The sequence below is a fragment of the Leiobunum rupestre genome, chromosome 11 (genome assembly GCF_980474605.1).
Source record: "Leiobunum rupestre chromosome 11, qqLeiRupe1.1.hap1, whole genome shotgun sequence".
Lineage (NCBI taxonomy): Eukaryota > Metazoa > Arthropoda > Arachnida > Opiliones > Sclerosomatidae > Leiobunum > Leiobunum rupestre.
This window is the reverse complement of record NC_143394.1, coordinates 24,697,872-24,714,564: the sequence shown is the minus strand read 5'-3', so window position 1 is coordinate 24,714,564 and position 16,693 is coordinate 24,697,872. Positions and strand designations below refer to the sequence as shown.

The 16,693-nt window shown below is 30.7% G+C and overlaps 1 protein-coding gene across 1 annotated transcript in view; it reads left to right on the top strand.

The window, feature by feature from the left end:
- Nucleotides 1-6,570: 6,570 nt before the first annotated feature.
- The window catches only part of Cdk4 (Cyclin-dependent kinase 4), a 53,105-nt gene continuing 42,982 nt past the window's right edge, over nt 6,571-16,693 (top strand). The window contains exon 1 of the mRNA XM_090163174.1: nt 6,571-6,777. The gene's annotated coding sequence lies outside the window, so the exon portion shown is untranslated. The remainder of the gene's footprint in view (nt 6,778-16,693) is intronic.

The following is a 16,693-nucleotide window of genomic DNA, read 5'->3' as shown; positions in this document are numbered from 1 at the left end:
CCGGTATAGAGAATTGACCTTCCAAATTTGAAATCGGTACTATAAATAGTTTTTGAAAAAAAAAACACTTTTCCGAGCAAAAAAAAAGACCCTGTATATCTCTTTCTTGCATCGGTATTGATACTAGCGCTCTTGTTTTGTATTATTTTATTTTATGTTATTCTTTTTACCTCTCCGAGGGGACAAAGTCTCCTAGGAGGGGTTATACAATCACCGTGTCTGTCCGTCGGTCTGTCTGTGTGTCTGTCCGTCTGTCCTGCGAACGCGTTCGCATTATTCGTGCAAAGGTTAATCATTGCGTACGCAATTTCTCGAAATTTCTGCGTTCGCAGTTTCTCGAAGGGTTGGCAAAACCACCGTGTGACGGTGAGCGTTAACGGATACATTTGCGGTTTAGTTTGGATGGTGTTTTTTCGCTCACCGTCGTGACGGTTTGGTGTATTACGTTTTAGTAATGTTTATGCGTAGGTTGTGAATGTTGAGTTCGTGTTGAGTTCGTGTTAGGACGGTTGTGAGTGTTGAATTTGTCGTGTTTGTGTTGATGGTTGTGCATGTTGAGTTCGTGTTATGATGGTTGAGGATGTTGAGTCTGTTGTGTTTGTATGTGCGTTTTCTCTCCAACCTCTTCTTAATGACTTTGGGACGGACCGAGTGCTGAGTGTAATGCTACCTCTCAACGTCCAATGGCAGGGTTTCCACCAATTGTTCACAGTATTCGTCTTAGTATCAATTTGCGAATTATTGGCGCCGGCCGGGAATCGAACACGGGTCTGCCTCGTGCAAGAGATTTAATCTAACCACTCAGCCACCAACGCTTGTTAAGTTACGGTGTTTTTCTAAAAAACAGCTTTGGCGAATGTCATTTACAAAGTTTAAACGTTAGGTACTAAAATTTATTCTACATCATTTTAAATATTTATAAATTATATTAATCTTATATTTAATGAAATATTTATTAATTATATTAAGCTTATATTTAATTAAATATTTATAAATTATATTAATCTTATATTTAATTAAATATTTATAAATTATATTAATCTTATATTTATAAATTATATTAATCTTATATTTAATTAAATATTTATAAATTATATTAATCTTATATTTATAAATTATATTAATCTTATATTTATAAATTATATTAATCTTATATTTATAAATTATATTAATCTTATATTTATAAATTATATTAATCTTATATTTATAAATTATATTAATCTTATATATATAAATTATATTAATCTTATATTTATAAATTATATTAATCTTATATTTATAAATTATATTAATCTTATATTTATAAATTATATTAATCTTATATTTATAAATTATATTAATCTTATATTTAATTAAATATTTATAAATTATATTAATCTTATATTTAATTAAATATTTATAAATTATATTAATCTTATATTTAATTAAATATTTATAAATTATATTAATCTTATATTTAATTAAATATTTATAAATTATATTAATCTTATATTTATAAATTATATTAATCTTATATTTATAAATTATATTAATCTTATATTTATAAATTATATTAATCTTATATTTATAAATTATATTAATCTTATATTTAATTAAATATTTATAAATTATATTAATCTTATATTTAATTAAATATTTATAAATTATATTAATCTTATATTTATAAATTATATTAATCTTATATTTATAAATTATATTAATCTTATATTTATAAATTATATTAATCTTATATTTATAAATTATATTAATCTTATATTTAATTAAATATTTATAAATTATATTAATCTTATATTTATAAATTATATTAATCTTATATTTATAAATTATATTAATCTTATATTTAATTAAATATTTATAAATTATATTAATATTATATTTAATTAAATATCTGAGTGCTTTAATTCAGGAATTGAACTCGAGTCGCATAGCTACAATGCAGATATTTTACCGCCGAGCCATTGACTTCCTTTAGGAAAAAAAAAGTATAGAAACCATTATGATAAGGCGGGTTTTTTACCTTTAATAACGCTTAGAAAAAGGATAATTATTCAAAACTTCCGCGGAAACTATATCAAAGTAATAATATAGCGCCACCGTGTGGATAATTATCAATCAAACCGGGTAAAAAATATAACCTCTTGAATTTTTCGAACTTTAGTCAAATCTCGGCGGGTTAAAAAACACAAAGTAAACGTATATAAGGCCGTTGCGGTCAATTTACACGATTTAGTCTTTCTTAGTTCTTGGCTGTCAGACGAACTACTACAGGACGGGGTCCTGGTGTCTGTCAAAAGTTATGAGGTAACTTTGCGGTTTTAATTAGTATGTTCGGTCTTCGGTCAAGAAAAGAGTTAAATTGTGTTTCGCGTTTGGAACGTGAGTGAATGGACTTCACTGTATGAACAGTGCGTGTTTAAGACTGAAAGTGTTAAAGTAATTGTGAACTAACTCAAGTCAGCTGTAAGATAAAATTGATTGTTATTATTTTTTGTATTGGAATAACCTAATTATACCCTAGAAATTATCAACTCAACCTGTGAGGCTTATTAAGTAGATTGGAAGAAATTAGTTTGCGAACAGCTCTCAGCTGTTAATTAAGACAGAGTTTATAATTAGTAATTTTAACTAAATTCAAAGTACCTCAGTATAATTTATGATATTTACTGTGTGTTTTGGTTTATTTTTCAATCACGATGAACTAAGACAAATCTAGTCTTAGACACTTGAGTACCAGTTCTGCACAATTACGTAGGAGGGATATATATTGTTGGGTTATGGATGAAAGTTAAATCTAGAACGTTCCATAGACTGTTCTGAATAAAAATAAACATTTATAATTTTGCATAATTCTGGTTGCCATTTTATTTTCTAATCACTCGCCCACAACATTAAGAGCTGCAAGCTTTGGTGTTCCACACCAAATACCTGAGGTTATATTCCATTAAGGCTTATCTGGAGAAATTAATACCACTAGGGACAATTCTTCCGAGGAGAGGTATATTTTGGCTTGCCAACTTGTTTATTTTTTAAAATTGTTATCTATATATCTCTTTCTTGCATCGGTATTGATACTAGCGCTCTTGTTTTGTATTATTTTATTTTGTTTTATGTTATTCTTGTACGTAATATAAGTGCGTACTCAGGAGCCTAATAAGTGTATCTCGCTTTCTATATCCTGACAATAAAGTATTATTATAAGTACTCTCTTTTAACTCGCTTGGCCCAAAAGTTATAACGTAGACTCAGCTAAATCCTATCCTTAAAGTGTTAAAATCTTTACAAGGCTTCGCTTGAATGCGCAAAAGCTTTATTGAATTGAAAATGTACATAGAATTACCTGAAACACAATTTTCTACATGGAAAAAAACCACTTCATTTTAATTTTAAGTAAAATAGGACTTCCTATAAATTAACGTGGGCTTCTTGCTTACTGTTTTTTTCTCTCACTTCTACCATGCATCCCCAGCTCTCCCACTAAAAAGAACAATTTAATTCGTCGATAGGTTTGACTGCACAATTTCAAGAACAAGCTGGGCAGTTGCAGCGAATTTATGGCAAGACCTATTCTCAACTGCGATGACAGCGTTATACCATGAATGATAGAAATGACCAACAAACCTTCTATGGTCTAGAATATATTTTTTATGATAATTCTAGTAAAGGTCTTACAGGAAACCAACAAGCTTTACAATTTTTGTAATACCTTTCACGGAGATTCTTGGGAAGAGCTTTATTAATAACCTTTTGGCTGAGATGAATTCGTTAAACACGTGTGCTATTTTGAACATTGAAAAAGATCTTGCCAAAATGGAAGCTACAAGCATTAACCAGTGCAATGCTCATGTGGACGGTAAAAATCTTAATGTAATAACGAAAACCGCGTTAAAAATATTCAGCGGTTGTTTGGTAACTATTTTTAAAGGATTGGCTTTCTTCTCTTTAGTGAGACTGTAGCGTTGAAACTTTGACGAACAACGACTATCGTCCTCGGGTAGCTATGGCGACCCTGCCACCGAGAGAAATAACTCGTGCCAGCAGTGAGCGCGCCCGAGAGCGCACCAGTATTAAACTTTATAAGTGGCTACAGAAGCAAAATATTAAGTGCGGTACAAAAGGAAAAATCCGGGAGCCCCCTATTGTTTATTTTCTCGTGAATCCTTTTGTTCACCGAAAAATACCTAAAATCCATTTGTTAATATGGTCCAAACAGGTACTCTGTGTCTACATAATAACTAAAACCGATTAAATTGCTTTGTTCAAACTCGTGTCTTCGTGTTCCCTCCCATATTCAAAATTTAAAAAATTCGAATACATTTGGATTGAAATGTGATTTATATTATTTTTAAAGTGCATTTGGGGGTTGGACATTTGGCCAAATCCAGTATAAATTTTTTATTTAAATCCACAATAAAAAATCCAAAATCCCGTTCGCAAAACCAACTAAAAGTAAGGGGGAGGGGTAAAATGTACCCTTCTAACTGGGTTTTATTTTCAAGATATACGTTGTGCAAATAAAGCAATATGTGGGAAACCTTGCAATTGTAAAAAGTCGCCCCCTCCCCCAAACCTCGTTAATTATTTTACTTGCTGGCTCTGGGCACAACTGGGAATAAAAGGTCCATAAACGGTCAAGTATGAATGAAAATCCATATTGAATGGCAGCACCTATAGAGCGACAAAATGTCTGCACGAGAAAGATTGATACAAACAGTTGTTTATTGTGTAAGGTGGGCGTGTGAGTCATATCTATGAAGCAGGCCCTCTTCCGTTTCATTATATCAGCATCTGCATCTGGCTTTCGAGAGGGAGAGTGCCGTTACGAAGCAGAGGGCGCCAAGATCGCCGTCGGCGTTCGATATTGCGTCGGGCAGCTGGCGGATGCGAGGACAGACAGACGGAGGAAGGCGGATGTTTTCGTGACAATTCGACTCTTTGCAACAATGATTGTTGTTATCGTTTCGGCCTTCATTGAAACTACTCGCTTTCTTCTGTTCTAAGGGTCGCACGCTTGATTTTCAACTTCAGACGATTATAAACCCTTTAGTCTCATTTATCTATATCCACCTGCGCGCGGATGAAACGATTATATAATAGAATGTTCCTATAAAATGGTGCTGTTTAGGTAAGTTTTGCAATTACATCGCTTAATTGAGGTTATTCCTATTTCATCAATTGACGGTTTTTGGCGTCTTTGAAAGTGGGTAATGGTGAATCAGACGTTATTTTAACCGGGCTGACATGCACTTTTCATTCGAATTAATTTAGTAAAAAAAATTGCTTCAGCGCTGTTTTCTAGTCGTTAAAAAGCATGACTTTCCAATTTTTCAAGTCCTAACAAATAAATTTGAACGATAAATTCATGAAAGCCCGGTTAAAATAGCGTGTGCTTACAAAGTTACGTTCATCCGAAAACCACCGCTTGAGGGAAATTTGAAGTAGCGTTCATTGTGTCACCTCACCTCGAAACGCGTAGATACACTATCTTCATATAAGTATTTCCCACTAGTTGTTTTTCCTTCCAAAACCTATTAAGAAAAGGTAGAGGGAGCCTGCGAAGATGCATGTTTCAAGGGAATAACATTAACAATATGGAAACAAATACTTATATCTGAATTGATTTTAATATGCTTTTAATATACTTGCTATAAGTCGCAAGAAGACTTGGCCCGCTAATGTCATATTTTTTGTACAACTCCAAATAATTAAAATTCTGATTCTGAATATTTAATATTCATTTTGGAATTTTTCCTGCTTATCGGTATCGATTTCATTATATCTAATTGGCATTGAATCTCCAAGGCCGAATTTTGTATTCTGAATACTGTCCTGACTGGGCGAAGTGGTCAGGATCCTCTCAATTTAAGAAGTGGGAGTTGAACGCTTGGAAGCGTTATGGCAGGGGGACGGGTTTTCCCTTGCTTTTTAGCATTCTAGTGTTGCTATAGGCTGGAAAACTTGTCATTACTTATTTCCTTTACTCCAATAATGAACAAACTAAGAGAAGGCAGTGCGCTCCGTTTCGAATTCTCTTAGCCCATTGGTTACAATAAATAAATTTTCAACCCTCTAGCGCACATATACTCTTTTATTAACTATTGGGCGCCATCTATGGGATAAAATTATTAAATTTAGCTTCATTAAATGTAATCGTTAGAAAAATATTTTTTCACGTTTAAGAAATTTAATTTGAAGATTATAAAATATATAACAAGTATTAGAATTTTTTAACGTTTTTCGTACGATAGAATGCGCTAAAAACGTAGTTCCTTGTTCGAAACACGTTTTCCTGGTTAGGCATTGGGGCCACGTGCTTTGTTACTCTAGTACGAGAGAGTGGAATAAATATGCGAAAAATAGTTCCGAAAATGTTTAGATTTAGTTCATTATGAAAATCAACTAGAACATCAATTTCCCGATTCTTGCAATCCCCGATATGATATTAGATATATTTATGGCTGTGTGGCTCATGTCGCAGACCTTCCTATAACCGGATTTGCGCGGAAAGAGACACTTGTATCCGTGCGCCGTTCTTTCTTTGATAAATCCGCTGGTGGTTGTGGTTGGTATTTTCATTCATAATATTGTCCCATAGGACTAGCCCTCGGTCTAGACATTCTCAACGCTAAGACAACGGCGTGTGTTCGTTCGTTGCCAGTGCTTTTACTTCGGAATTCCAAAAACCTGAACTCGTTTTGTGTCATTGGTCTAATAGTCTTTTTAGTTCACGGTCTTCTCATTAGAGGGTGCTCTTTGACAAAACAACAAATAAACATTTCGGTAAGTACTGTGGAATTAGCATTTTTTATATTTACTGTTGTTTTCTGCTTGATTTTATTTTACTTTCATTTCTAAGTACTAATAATACCGGATATGAATTTTGCCATACTGATTTGAGATACATATTTTAATTTTTTTTATCCGGATGTGCTTGAGTAGTTGTTATTTATGATAGTTATCAGCTATGTAACTTTTATTTTGCAATATCGCTGGTATTATAATTTTTATTACATAATATACCGGTTGCTACATAGCGCCCTAAACTATCTACGTGCTGTTACGTTCACTGTACATACTACAACGTGCCTAGCACATGTCGTAGGTGTCATTCTTGTTGGGGATTCATTGTACTGATAATTATAATTGTATCCCAAAATTCTGGGAGCAATTTTATTTATCATAGTCACGAGGGGGGTGGAATTTCGGCATAAAGCATTAAGTGCGGTAAATTTATCATTTTATGAATTAATTACATCACGCTCCATTCTGACTTCAAACTCACCATTACTATAGAATGGTTTTAACTACCGTTTCGTTTCAGTAAATTACTTATTTAAATTAAAGCGTAATTATTATCAATTTATTTATTAAAAAATTACTTTCCACGAAATTATGAATCTAAATTTTGCTAGAGATTTTATTAATTTTAAATAGTGTATAGTTATTATTAAGTTTAAATATGGTATAGATATTATTAAATTTAAATATGGTATAGATATTATTAAGTTTAAATATGGTATAGATATTATTAAGTTTAAATATGGTATAGATATTATTATTTTTAAATATTGTGTAGGTATTATTAATTTTAAATATTGCGTAGATATTGTTAATTTTAAATATTATATAGATATTGTTAATTTAAAATTTTGCTATAGATATTATTAATTTTAAATATTGCAGAGATATTGTTAATTTTAAATAGTGTAGAGTTATTATTAAGTTTAAATATGGTATAGATATTATTATTTTTAAATATTGTGTAGGTATAATTAATTTTAAATATTGCGTAGATATTGTTAATTTTAAATATTGTATAGATATTATTAATTTTAAATATTGTATAGATATTATTAATTTTAAATATTGTATAGATATTATTAATTTTAAATATTGTATAGATATTATTAATTATTAATTTTAAATATTGTATAGATATTATTAATTATTAATTTTAAATATTGTATAGATATTATTAATTATTAATTTTAAATATTGTATAGATATTATTAATTATTAATTTTAAATATTGTATAGATATTATTAATTATTAATTTTAAATATTGTATAGATATTATTAATTATTAATTTTAAATATTGTATAGATATTATTAATTATTAATTTTAGAAAAGATATTACAATAGTTAATTACCAACATTATTTATTGCATAGTTATTACTAATTTTAATTATTGTGCAATTTAACCTAAGTAAGATTAGCACTAATAATAATGTTAATTTCCGAAGTGATTATTTCTGTTTGGAGCTCTAATTTATTAAACACTGTTTATCAATTAATACATACTTTTAATGTTTAATGTATCATAAATCAATTTTTCAGTATAATAGAAATTGAAATGTTTAGAAAATATTTAGAAATTTAACTGTGATTATTAGGGGCGCACTCAGAAATTAACTTAATTAATTTACTTGTAGTAAGCTCTGATAAAAAATAAGTAAACTTGAGGTAAATGTAAAATTTTGCTATAGATATTAACAATATCTCTGCAATATTTAAAATTAATAATTTTAAATATTGTATAGATATTATTAATTTTAAATATTGTATAGATATTATTAATTTTAAATATTGTATAGATATTATTAATTTTAAATATTGTATAGATATTATTAATTTTAAATATTGTATAGATATTATTAATTTTAAATATTGTATAGATATTATTAATTTTAAATATTGTATAGATATTATTAATTTTAAATATTGTATAGATATTATTAATTTTAAATATTGTATAGATATTATTAATTTTAAATATTGTATAGATATTATTAATTATTAATATTGTATAGATATTATTAATTTTAAATATTGTATAGATATTATTAATTTTAAATATTGTATAGATATTATTAATTTTAAATATTGTATAGATATTATTAATTTTAAATATTGTATAGATATTATTAATTTTAAATATTGTATAGATATTATTAATTTTAAATATTGTATAGATATTATTAATTATTAATTTTAAATATTGTATAGATATTATTAATTATTAATTTTAAATATTGTATAGATATTATTAATTATTAATTTTAAATATTGTATAGATATTATTAATTATTAATTTTAAATATTGTATAGATATTATTAATTATTAATTTTAAATATTGTATAGATATTATTAATTATTAATTTTAAATATTGTATAGATATTATTAATTATTAATTTTAAATATTGTATAGATATTATTAATTATTAATTTTAGAAAAGATATTACAATAGTTAATTACCAACATTATTTATTGCATAGTTATTACTAATTTTAATTATTGTGCAATTTAACCTAAGTAAGATTAGCACTAATAATAATGTTAATTTCCGAAGTGATTATTTCTGTTTGGAGCTCTAATTTATTAAACACTGTTTATCAATTAATACATACTTTTAATGTTTAATGTATCATAAATCAATTTTTCAGTATAATAGAAATTGAAATGTTTAGAAAATATTTAGAAATTTAACTGTGATTATTAGGGGCGCACTCAGAAATTAACTTAATTAATTTACTTGTAGTAAGCTCTGATAAAAAATAAGTAAACTTGAGGTAAATGTAATTCCGTACTCTCGGGAGGGGGTCTCCCTCTGGGTGCGCCACCGTTTAATAACTCGGTTTAATATCACCGAAGTTTTTTCGTCATAAGAAAAACATTTGTCGAATACCATGATATAACTTCTCAGTCATTTCTTACATCATCTAAGTACGTTATAAATGTAAAAAAGCACGAGAAATTACGCCCTGATAATTTCGTCATAATAACGCGTACCTCCTTATTCGTGTGATTCCACCTACTTATTACTCATATTTTACCTATTTTCGCTCTGTGAATGAACGGGCTGATGTTTTTTTAACGCGTTTTAATTTGTGTTTTTGTTTGGTCTACGGTTTCCGCCTTCCCCGCCCGAATTGACGGAACGGAATGGCGTCACCCTCTCGAATACACGAGACTCCCACGTACTCTTACGCGGCTCACGCTTTCCACCACGCTTGCCAGATAACTTGGACAAACGTCTGAAATTTGCCTTAAGTAGTGCTTTGGAGTTCGGACGTTGCCGGTTTCAACCTCCGAGTACTCAATATCCAACCATGGACTATAGAGGGACTAAGAGCTACTCGTAATTCCGCCGTGTTTTTTCGTGGAAAATATCTTTCGATTAAATCGGGTGTTTCGGTAGTGCTGTTGTCGAGTACATTTTGCAACGTTATCAGAATCGGAATTGGTAGCCCTGAATGGTACTTCGATTTAGTTTATTTTCCGGATTCATAACGATTTTTATAAGAGTGGTTTCTGTTGAATAATACTAAACACCAGAGCCGTACCTAGTCCAAATGGCGCCCTGGGCCAAAAAATAAAATGGCGCCCCCAGAACCTTAAGTAGAAATTTTTAAATTTTCAATATCTAATTTAAATGAAAATCATCGATTTTGCGCCCGAGGGGCAGGTCACTTCCTTGATTAACGACGCACCCCTCAATAGATTAAATCCGATTTAATAGTGATTATTTTGATTAAATTCAATTTAATCACGATTAAGTTGATTAAATCACGTTTCATCATGATTAGAATGTGTAAATCTGATTTAATCATGATTAAATGATTAAATCTGATTAAAATGATAAAATCTGTTTAAAATGATTAAATCCTGATTTAAAAAATTATATCGTGATTATTATGACTAAATCGTACTTTAGTTTTGATTTTGATAAATTTTCTATTCGACCGATTATATTGATTAAATCTAATTCAAATGATTAAATCTAATTAAAATGATTAAATCTAATTAAAATGATTAAATCTAATTAAAATGATTAAATCTAATTAAACAGATTAAATCTAATTAAAAAGATTAAATCTAATTAAAAAGATTAAATCTAATTAAAAAGATTAGATCATGATTAGAATGATTAAATCTAATTAAAAAGATTAGATCATGATTAGAATGATTAAATCTAATTAAAAAGATTAGATCATGATTAGAATGATTAAATCTAATTAAAAAGATTAGATCATGATTAGAATGATTAAATCTCGTTTAAATCGTGATTAGATTTTCTAATCTTTATTAGATTTTTTAATCTTGATTACCCTGATTTAATCACGATTACCCGGATTTAATCATTTCACTATGATTAAGACGCACCCAAAATTGAAGTGACCAGCCCCTCGTTTGCGCCCCTAACATTTCGGCGCCCTGGGCCCCTGCCCCTCTCGCCCTACCCAAGGAACGGTTCTGTTAAACACTGACAAAACGTAGTATTAATAAAGTGTTTATAATGATCCGCATGCATCATACTCGAGAAAAACGTTACCAGCTTGCGTTTAAATCTCGCTTTGATTGATTTTTAAGGGGAGGATCATACTGGCTGACCGTGAGGTGGTTTGGGGTAGCGCCTTCCAAATCGACTCCATACAGGCATTCTTCTTAAGTAAAAGTAAAAACAATATCGGTTATATCATAAGTGTACAATATTCGTACAAAAGTGTGACGCTTCCTATTCTTCAAATCCGAAAGTTTTACTCCGCTTGCTAACGCGTCACACGTAGCCTTTGACAGCCCATCGCTAGGGGGAGATTTTACTCTTGTGATGACGTCACTCCGTTATAGCTCTCAGTAAAATATTCCCCAAAGGGACAACTTATGGAACAATATTATAGACTTATGGTAATATTAAGGCAGTTTTCAACTTAAAAATATATCTACTTTCAAATATTCTTAATTTTGTAAATGAATTTAAATTCAAATAAATTGATTTTTCCGATTTGTTTAAAAATAATATACGAGTTTCAATAACCGTACTGCCATACTTAACTTTACATAAACTGCTTAAAATGGAAAAATAGAGCCAACTTGGTACTCGCGGATATTAAAATTCTTCCGCCAGAACATTAAAGTAGCTCGTGGCGAGGGGCAGATCACTAAGCTTTATAGTGGCCTAATAATCATGATTAAATGATTAAAATTTTAATCATGATTAAATCATTTTAATCATGATTAAATCATTTTAATCATGATTAAATCATTTTAATCATGATTAAATCATTTTAATCATGATTAAATCATTTTAATCACGATTTAATCTTTAAACCACGATTTAATCTGTATAATCACGATTTAATCAATTTAATCACTATTTAATCAATTTAATTACGATTTTATCAATTTAATCACGATTTAATCTTTTCAATCTGGATTTCATATTTTATTTAATTAGTAGTCTAATTTTTAATGTCTATGAACTTAATAAAATACCACGTAAAATACTAAGACAAGAAGTGTTTTTCTAATTGTTTAATAATAATGTTTCAGGTAAATATCGAGTAAATATACAATTTTTATCACAGCTTAATTAATGAAAAAATTTGTACCGAAAAAATATTATCAATGAACTTAATAACATACCTCGTAAAATACTAAATCGAGTAAATATACAATCATTTTTATCACGATTTTATCACATTAATAACGATTTAATCATTTTAATCACGATTTTATCACATTAATCACGATTTAATCATTTTAATATTGATTTAATAATTTTAATCATTTTAATCAAGATTTAATCATTCTAATAATTTTAATCGAGATTTAATCCTTTCAATCATGATTTAATCATTTAAATCATGATTTAATCCTTTCAATCATGATTTAATCATTTAAATCATGATTTAATCCGATTTCATCATTTCAATCATAATTAAATCCGATTTAATCATTTGAGTGTGACCTAATAAGTGATCTGCCCCCCGGATCGTGGTCCTTGGAAAGTAACTTTCGTCCATTCGCTCGCGGCACTCTTTCCGATAATGGGCTATAAAGGCGAGAAAAAGAAAAGGATCTACAGCGCTAGAATGAGGCCCCGGGCTCTTTGGCAGACCCTCCCCGAATTTTTAGATTCGATTACCTTCCTATATTACCCTGGCACCGAACAGAGACAGCGAGAGCTGACTGGCTGCGGGAAGAATCATGTATGGTGTTTGACCAAATGTTGTTTCTGACAATTTAAAGTGACGAACGATAAAGGCTGGTTTGGACGTTGCGAATTTATTACTTATTTAATGTCCCTATAAATTGCTTTGATACCTAAATTTGAGCTTCGGAAGGTACCGTCAGAAGCAAAACGAATGATCTCAATTTCCAAAATAAGTACTTATTTTGAAAATTGAGGTAAAAAACGCGTTTTCGTTAATATTTATCGCCAATAACGTAACCTGGTAGTTATTCTGACAACAAAGAGATATGAATTCGTGACTTATGCTCTACAGCTTAAGTATGGTATTCTGTCTATGTGCACGAGGTTTCCACGGTCAAAGTAATATTATTAATATGAATCAGTCTTGCAGTATGTGTAGCAATCTGTTTGTGAATACTGATTGGCTTTATCTAGGCTAAAACGTCCAACCAAGAAGGTATTAATTTTAACTTAAGGAAAATTACTTTTTGAGACAATTTTTATCGTTGCTCCCAATCTCCCTCATGCTCTAGCAGTAAGCTCCTCCCCCCTTCAAAAATCAACTCAGCCCCGTCCCTAAACTGGTGTCTTCTCTCGTGACAGGGAAGAATTCGACGGTGATGCCGACAACTCTTCTCAACATTTAACAGAAGCTATGGGTGATTGGCGTCAAAAACCAGTGGTGACGCGTGTTAGCAGACAATTTTTCAATTTAGTTCATACTCCCTTTAAGTGCCACAGCTGTTAAACATAACATTCGCTGCTCTTTTACTATAAATAAATCGTAAATATTCGGCTTCTTAAAGTAGGAATGCGTTAATGCAAACTACGCTAAAACCACCGCAATGATTTCACAGCGCAAACGCAGCCATATTGCAATTATTCTGATTACAAACCAGTAAAACAAGGCTTTAGTCCCCCTATAATAACTCGGCTCAGTCTCATCATGAAATTAAAATTAAAAAACCCCTATTCTTTATCGATAATGTTTCTTATCGGTTATTTAAAATGTTGGTAATGCGGTGTCGGCTTCTTATCGGTAAAATCACGATATGTGTCCCAATACCAGAAACCCAGAAACGTTATAATATCGGTAATTCCATCTGAATCCTAAAACTGCTAAATTGTTAGTATCTCAAAGAATATGATTATCACCCAACTAAAGCGCTCGCCTTTACTTTGATTAACAGTGCGATTAATTATAAAATCAACGAGGTTATTGAACAATTGTTATCGTAGGCATTTTAGTAATCATTTCGTTTCGGATGTAACTAATATGAAAATAAAATAATATCAACTGATATAAAATAAAGTAATATCAACGAATATGAAAATTGAGTAATATCAACCGATATCAAAAACAGATCTGAAAATAAATTAGTAATAACCGTTATCAAAAACAGATTTGTAAATAATTTAATATCAAACGATATCAAAAACAGATTTGAAAATAATTTAATATCAAACGATATCAAAAACAGATTTAAAAATAATTTTATATCAAACGATAACAAAAACAGGTTTGACAATAAAATAATATCAACCGATTTGAAAATAGAGTTATAAGTCGTATACAAGATGTAGGGGGAAACCTACTGCGAAAATGTCGATGACCTTGAACCATGTCTTCAAGGTCATCCAAAAACTAACTCAAGAACCGTAAGGGTTAGAAATTTGGTTCCAATTAGACACGTGTTCCACATGACTTTTTAAGTACAAATAGCTTTGACCTGATCGGATTTGACCAATAGGAAGACAAGAAATGCTAGATGAACAACAAGAAGGTCGTTAAGTTGATAACGTGTTGAAAGCGAGGTTCGGGAGCTGATAACTAAAGATACTCGTATTAGAGTATTGAAATTTGCTACACCTCCTCATCAGGATTGAGGGTCTTTATTTTAGAAATTTCAATGACATTGAACCATGTTTTCAAGGTCATGAAACTCTAACGTGAGAACCGTAAGTGTTAGAAAAATTGCCGCTGCTAAGCGCGCATTTCTCCCATTTTTATAAAAGTATCGATCAATTTCGCCCTTTTCTCGAATAGTATACATAACTTTATTATTTCTAAAGAAACAACTAACTTTGTACTTACAACAAGTTGGCAAGCCAAAATATACCTCTCCTCGGAAGTATGGTCCCTAGTGGTATTAATTTCTCGATACGACCCCCAAAGATATCTCCGCAATTCAGAGTTATTTACGAAAAACGTATTCTCGGTTCAAATCCTGCCCGGTATAAAATTTTAATTTTAATTTAAATAATTGAGACGAAACAATCGAGTTTAATTTATTCAGAATATTATAAATTAAGTAGTTACAACAGCGAGTTAGATTCACTAAAACAATGCACAATTGAATTTAACCCTTTTTACAGTACATGTTTATCAGTTGAATATAATACTAAGCAAATTTTAATGAAAGAAACATCTACAGATGGTATTTGTATTTTTCTCGCTTACGAAATACTTGCCGCATCTTTAACGCTCATTTTATTTCAACTTCCAGTTGACGTTGTGACACATACCGCATGAAAAAAACCAATGCCGTCCAATTTCCAATATCATATAATGACTCGCACACCCAAGAAATCATTGACTGCGTTCGAAATCGTAGATATCCAAATATCCACACCAAATATATTTACAAGAAGCAAAAACCTTACCATCAACAAAGCACAGAGAGCCACTTGACTAACCGCCAGCTCTTAAAGCAATTAACGTTAAATTATCTCCTTTGAATTAACACAACTATATATAGGTCGTTAATAATACCCGTAAATAAATAACAAAAAAAACTAACAAAGTGGACCACCCACAGGGTCTACCCTTTAACCCTCTAATCTCGGCTGACTGCGCTAAAACAAGATTTAACCTTTAAAAAAAACCAGATTAGGCCTTCATAAATTCATTAATAAAAAAAAACTTTATTACCTATTATGCTTACGATGCCTGTCTTAATTTGTGGTAGAGCGCTCGACTGCCAAGCCGAATGGTCTGGGTTCGAAACCTGGGTGGCGCATTTGTTTTTAATCAATAGAGAAACGCTAAATTAGAATATCTTCGATGCAATAATTTCAATTTCAATTCTATTTCAATTAAACCAAAATTTCGTACTCTATTAAATACGCTTCCGATAAAGCTGAAGGTCTAATTTTCAATAAGGCGTAACAAGTGTCGGTGGTTCTGTGGTAGAACGTCCGCCTGTCAATCAGGAGGTCTCGGGTTCAAATCCCACCCGATGCGATCGCAAATTGATACTAAGACGAATACCGTGTACAACTGGTGGAAACCCTGCCATTGGACATTGAGAGGTAGCATTACACTCAGCACTCGGTCCGTCCCAAAGTCATTAAGAAGAAGTTTTAGAGAAAACGCCCATATAAACACAACAGACTCAACATGCACAACCATCAGAACACAAACACAACAAATTCAACACTCACAACCTACGCATAAACATTACAAAAACGTAATACACCAAACCGTCACGACGGTGAGCGAAAAAACACCATCCAAACCAAACCGCACATGCATCCGTTAACGCTCACCGTCACACGGTGGTTTTGCCAACCCTTTGAGAAACTGCGTACGCAGTGATTACACTTTGCACCGAAAATGCGAACGCGTTCGCAGGCCTGACAGACCCACAGACCCACAGACCCACAGACCCACAGACAGACACGCTGGTTGTATAACCCCTCCTAGGGGACTTTGT